Here is a 6,633-nt window from a genome sequence, read left to right as displayed (position 1 = left end):
AGCGGCCGCGGCCAGAACGCATGCGCAGTGGGAGGAGCTGGCGGATGAACGGCGGCTGGAGGAGATGGGCCCAGGTGAGTGTGGGAGTGTGGGCCCCGGGCCCCGGCCCCGGCCCGCCCGCAGCTGCTGTGTGTGTGTGGGGGGCGGGGAGAGGGGCAGGGAGGCGAGAGAGATAGGAGAGGTGGATGGGAGAAGGAATAGTGGAGGGAGGGGCGATAGTGATGGGAGTGTAGAGGGAGGGGCGAGAGAGTGGGAGGGGAGAAGGGATGTAATGTTAAAATTGTACAAGGCATTGGTGAGACCAATTCTGGAGTATGGTGTACAATTTTGGTCGCCTAATTATAGGAAGGATGTCAACAAAATAGAGAGAGTACAGAGGAGATTTACTAGAATGTTGCCTGGGTTTCAGCAACTAAGTTACAGAGATAGGTTGAACAAGTTAGGTCTTTATTCTCTGGAGCGCAGAAGGTTAAGGGGGGAACTTGATAGAGGTTTTTAAAATGATGAGAGGGATAGACAGAGTTGACGTGGAAAAGCTTTTCCCACTGAGAGTAGGGAAGATTCAAACAAGGGGACATGACTTGAGAATTAAGGGACTGAAGTTTAGGGGTAACATGAGGGGGAACTTCTTTACTCAGAGAGTGGTAGCTGTGTGGAATGAGCTTCCAGTGAAGGTGGTGGAGGCAGGTTTGTTTTTATCATTGAAAAATAAATTGGATAGTTATATGGACGGGAAAGGAATGGAGGGTTATGGTCTGAGCGCAGGTGTATGGGACTAGGGGAGAATACGTGTTCGGCACGGACTAGAAGGGTCGAGATGGCTTGTTTCCGTGCTGTAATTATTATATGGTTATATAAGGGAGAGATGGGGAGGCGAAGGGAGAGTGGTTGGGGGTAAGGAGGGGAAAAGAGTGAAGGGAGAGAGGGAGGGGAGCGGGAAAGAGTGAAGAGAGAGGGGGAGGGGAGAAGAGATTGTGGGGGGCATTTTCCCCTCCCAACTCCAGTCCTGTCCCGACCCCCTGGGAAACTGAAGGGAGCGACTGCCCCGGGGCGACTGGCACTGACCTGCTGGCATCGCCGACGTGAAGACAGTGCAAAGCCCCGGTGCAATGGGCAGGGAGCTGGAGAGGGGAGGGGAGGGGTCACACACATGGCCGGGAAGCAGAGGGGTGTAGGTGGGGGTGGTGACAGATAGGGCCAACAATGAGTGGAGAAAGACAGAAACACCGACGTGCAAAGGAGACCTACAACAGTGCATGATCTCTCTCGCGTTATGGCGGGTGATTGTCGCCTGCCCGCTGTTTCTGACGCTAAAGCCTTGGGATCGTTGCCCTTCGTGTTGCCGTGGAGGGGGAGGGGGGTATTGTGCTGTTTGATCGCCCCCTGCTATCCCAGGGACAGGGAGACACAGCGGCTTTTGAGATTGGTGGCCAATCACTTCCAAAGTGTCTGCCCACAGAGTCAGTACACCTCTCCTACGCTTGTCTCCCGCACTAGGATCATCCCGCAGAGAATGATCCCAGCCTAACCCAAGAGCCATGTCACCCCAGACAGATTAATGACGCCCCCCCCCCCCACCCCCCCAACCTCTCTCCACCTCAACTCACGCCTGGACAACAAAGCAGCTCGGGAGGTGAACCCTGAGCTCCGTCTCACAACAATCTGATGTGCACATCCATCCACATTCAAAGATTTAATCTCCCGTCTCCCCGCAGTGTGTAGACATGGCAGTAAATTCAATTAAAACATATCAAACCTGTGTGTTTCAAACAAATCATAACTGCTCTGGCACTGGATGGTGCGCATTTTCCCTTTGTAGGTCACATCAATAGATGTGGCCGCGCTGAATTCTATCTTTAAAACAAAGCCAAAGGATGGAGATGTCTTCTTTAACACTGTTGCTTATTAAAACAAACCTTCAATCAGGATTGGCTCAAGAGTAACTCGGGAGACGAACTTGGAACATCGCAGAAATGACAAGTAAACGGCAAACTTGTCATACCCGTGGGAACTCGGTTAAACTCTTGATCATACACTTGAAATCTCGTACACAACCACGAGTCTTTCACTCGGGGTACCTCTTGTGTCAACTCGCAACGTGAGTCAGCTTTAAAGGAGGTCAGAGGCTGGATACCTTGCAGCAAGTGGTTCTCATGACATGCCAAAGTCTTTTCATTGTCTGCAAAATACATTGAGAGTATGATGGCACTCTATGTGAAGTACTTATGACTTTCCTGAATGTATGCAGCTTTAACAATGCTTAAGCATTACATATTTCAGGGCAATGCAGCTTGGAGGTGTGCAAGAGGCCAATACTCAACCCTAAACATTGACTACCTCCGGTATTGGCCCGCTGTGGGGTGTACACAAAATTCAGCACCTTGACGAATCTCTTTAAGCAGTACTTCCCAAACCCGCAGCTTCTATCATCCTGAAGAACGGGCAACGGTCACGGGATCTCTACATCAAGCAAGGCCCCTGTAACGTCTGCCACCATTCTGAAATGTATCACTGATCCTTTTTCATTCTTATGCACCATCTATCCCAGTGGACTGCAGAGATTCAAGGCAACTCGCCACCACCTTTCCAAGGTTAATTGCGATAATTTTTGGCTTTTTTAGCAATGCTCTATGTCTGGTGAATACTTTTTTAAAGCAGTTGAAGACAAAGTGATCTAGGGAATCAGTAATAATTGAAGATGTACAAGAAGTCAGAATTGGAGGAGTAAAAATTCGGTAGTGTTGTTGGGCTGGAGGAGGTTACAGATGGGAAGGTCTGAGCTGTGGTATGATCCAAATGGAAGGTCAACAATTTTACATTACTGCTTTACAACTACCCTGACATAATGGACACCACTCCATACGATCGAGCTTCATATTATCTATGGAGCAAAGGAAATAGGCGACGTTTCGGGTCGAGACCCTTCTTCAGACCGTCTGAGGATGTCAGGACTGTCTTATGAAGAAAGACTGGATAGACTTGGTTTATACTCTCTAGAATTTAGGAGATTGAGAGGGGATCTTATAGAAACTTACAAAATTCTTAGTGGGTTGGACAGATGCAGATGCAGGAAGATTGTTCCCGATGTTGGGGAAGGCCAGGACAAGGGGTCACAGCTTAAGGATAAGGGGGAAATCCTTTAAAACCGAGATGAGGAGAACTTTTTTCACACAGAGAGTGATGAATCTCTGGAACTCTCTGCCACAGAGGGTAGTTGAGGCCAGTTCATTGGCTATATTTAAGAGGGAGTTAGATGTGGCCCTTGTGGCTAAGGGGATCAGAGGGTATGGAGAGAAGGCAGGTACGGGATACTGAGTTGGATGATCAGCCATGATCATATTGAATGGCGGTGCAGGCTCGAAGGGCCGAATGTCCTACTCCTGCACCTAATTTCTATGTTTCTATGAAACGTCGCCTATTTTCCGGTAGGCGGCGCGGCTCTGGCCAGCAGCGGCCTCTGCAGCCTGTCCGCGTTTTTGTTATTTTTTGTCTGTGTTTCTGTGTAGTTTTTGTTATTTTATGTTGGGGTGTGTGTGTGTGGGGGGATGGGGTGGGAGGGGGGGGGAAACTTTTGAATCTCTCCCTGCACTGGAGACCCGACCTTTTCTCGTCGGGTCTCAGGTGTCGTTGAGGCCGCAACGAGGAGCGGCCTCCAACGGGAAGAAGCCGGGGACTCTGGTGCCGACTCACCGTTGCCGTCGCGGAGCTGGCCGAGACCGGAGCGGGTGGAGCGGTGGAGGAGCGCTGCCGCTGCCGCTGCCGCTGCTGCTGCTGCTGCTGCCGATGCTGCTGCTGCTGCTGCTGCTGCTGAGTCGGAGGCTGCTACTGCGGGTCTGCGGACGGCTCGGACGACCCCGCGCGGCTCCCTGGAGGGAGACCGCTTTTCGGGCTCCTGCAACGGCGAATTCTCCCGCCCGTGTTGCGGGGTCGAAGAGCTCCTGGAGCGGGGCCTAACACCATTGCCCCGCGCGGCTGGAACGGCCGCGGGACTTTGCGAGCACACACCGGGGGCTCCAACATCAAGACCCGGTGAGCGACCTCGCACCACCCGGCGTGGCTTCAATGGCCGCGGGACAATCGCCATCGCCAGCCGGGGGCTTTGACTTTGACTCTGACATCGGGGGGGGGGGGGAGAGTGCAGTGGAGAGATAAGTTTTTTTGGCCTTCCATCACAGTTATGTGATGGATGTTTATGTTAAATGTAATTATGTTGTGTCTGGGGTCTATTTGTGTGTAATGTATGGCTGCAGAAACGGCATTTCGTTTGGACCCCCAGGGGTCCAAATGACAATTAAATTGACTCTCTCTTGACTCTCTTGACTCTCATTTCCTTTGCTCCATAGATGCTGCCTCACCCGCTGAGTTTCTCCACCATTTGTGCCTACCTTCGATTTTCCAGCATCTGCAGTTCTTTCTTAAACAGAGCTTCATAATATGATTAATTCCGATGTACATTTGTTCAGTGAACAGCAGAACTAGTTTCTGCTCTTTTCAGTAATTCATGTCGAACCTTTGTGCCATTGATGCAATTTCTTACAATACTGTGGAGGTATGGTTAGCACATTGAGCAATTTATTTTGTGTGTGTGAATTTTCTGACTTCAGGACAAAATCAAATTATGGATATCTGTAAAAATGAAACCCATTCACAATCTGTGGAGGGACTGTATTAGCATTTTTTGATTGTTATCATAAGAACATGAGGAGGAGAATGAGTGGGCATTTTAGCTCATCTTGCCTGCACAACCATTCATTGGTGTTCTGATCTTTGACCTTCAATGGGTGTTAGAAATGTGAGTTAGGGTGCATGTTGCAGAATTTTGTTTAGACCAAAATATGCTATGCATAGGGTGACCAGCAACCAGTAATTACAATTAAAACACATACTTGTGCTCTAACACCAGGATAAGCACTCAATCAAAAAAAAACAAGCCCAAAGCTAAAGTACTATCTAAACTTATTATACCAACTTATGCTAAGGACAATAACTAACGCCATATGCAATAAACAGCCTCCTACATGTTAACAAGCACTTTTATTTTTTAAATGATCGTGTAGATGCAAGTATATCATTGGGGTTATCAAGTGGACACCTCCTTTCACTGGTGGTTCGTTAAGTTAGGCCAACGGCACCTCGGAAAGGCTCTAGTTAGTTCTGGCATCCCAGAACAACCCCCCTCAATACTTGTTCTCACCACCTATGCTATTAGTACCTCCTACCAGGATATAATTCTGATCTCCTACTTTATGTGGTTGGCACATTTTCTTTGTGAACAGGTGACTTCCCCAAGACGCTGCAGTTTCCTTCCATATCCCAAAGGCTAGCTGGTTATTATGTGAATTGGCCAATGTGATTACCTCTTGGGTATATAGCTACTGGGAGAAACAATGGAATATTAATAAGCAGTCTACAAGAAAATGTTAAATGGACATAGTGGGGGAATGGGATTGCTCTGAGAGCAGGAATAGATGATGAACTGAATGGTCTCTGATGTCATAAGGAAATATGAAAATGTATTACTTTGCAGAAAGCCAGATCTGAATTTCTACATGGTCTGAAATTGAACATTTTTTTAAACCATTGCAGAAGGTGATGAATAATATTTAATGTGGTTTAATGTGTGTGTATATATACACACTGCACTTTTTTTCTCTTGTTTATTATATTGTTTACAGTGTACTATGTATACATATTCTGTGTGCTGCTGCAAGTAAGAATTTCATTGTTCTACCTGGGACATATGACAATAAAACACTCTTGACTTAACTGATGTGAGAAAAGGGACAAGTCCATGACTTGCATCATTAGATTTTGTTGGTAGCTTTCCTTACCACCAGGAAGCACTGTTATATTTTGCCATTAACAACAGATCCAGATGAAATTTTGGGTAGGAACCCATCCTCCGACTCAAAAAGGGCATCTGTCCATTCCCTTCACAGATGCTACCTAACCCACTGAGTTCCTACAGCACTTTGTATTTGGCTCGAGGCTCCAGCATCTGCAGTGTTTTGCCTCCATTTAATGTGTTGGTATGGAGAACAAAATACACTGGGGAAATGTGCAGTGTTAATGTTGAGCGTTATTGATTTCATGGAGGGACCTGATTGTAACTGAAGTCTTCGTAATTTTGATATACAGTCCATTGTAAAATAAGTACTGGCACATGTGATACAGCTAATTATATGGTTTGAATTCCATATTGTGAAATGGTGTACAATTACATTGTTTCATAGAGCAGGGATTATCTTGTGTTAGCCTTTGGTTACAGCGAAAAAGAGTAATTAACCAATATGTTCTGGTATAAACTATAGTGTTGATCCTGTCCTGCATGCTAATTTAAAGCACACGGCATTGGGGGTTCAGTATTGATGTGGATAGAGAACTGGCTGGCAAATAGGAAGCAAAGAATAGGAGTAAACGGGTCCTTTTCACAATGGCAGGCAGTGACTAGTGGGGTACCGCAAGGCTCAGTGCTGGGACCCCAGCTATTTACAATATATATTAATGATCTGGATAAGGGAATTGAAGGCAATATCTCCAAGTTTGCGGATGACACTAAGCTGGGGGGCAGTGTTAGCTGTGAGGAGGATGTTAGGAGACTGCAAGGTGACTTGGATAGGCTGGGTGAGTGGG

General features: G+C 47.3%; 1 protein-coding gene across 2 annotated transcripts in view; it reads left to right on the top strand.

The window, feature by feature from the left end:
* The window catches only part of LOC129696670 (solute carrier family 66 member 2), a 55,795-nt gene continuing 49,162 nt past the window's right edge, over positions 1–6,633 (top strand). The window contains exon 1 of one of the 2 annotated variants that reach the window (XM_055634768.1): positions 1–74. The gene's annotated coding sequence lies outside the window, so the exon portion shown is untranslated. Of the gene's footprint in view, positions 75–2,286; positions 2,592–6,633 lie in introns of those variants that run through there. The other variant, XM_055634767.1, reaches the window with a different exon arrangement.

Source organism: Leucoraja erinacea, chromosome 4 (assembly GCF_028641065.1).
Source record: "Leucoraja erinacea ecotype New England chromosome 4, Leri_hhj_1, whole genome shotgun sequence".
Taxonomy (NCBI): Eukaryota; Metazoa; Chordata; class Chondrichthyes; order Rajiformes; family Rajidae; genus Leucoraja; species Leucoraja erinaceus.
Note: the sequence above shows the minus strand (reverse complement) of the source record. Positions and strands in the feature narration are given on the sequence as shown.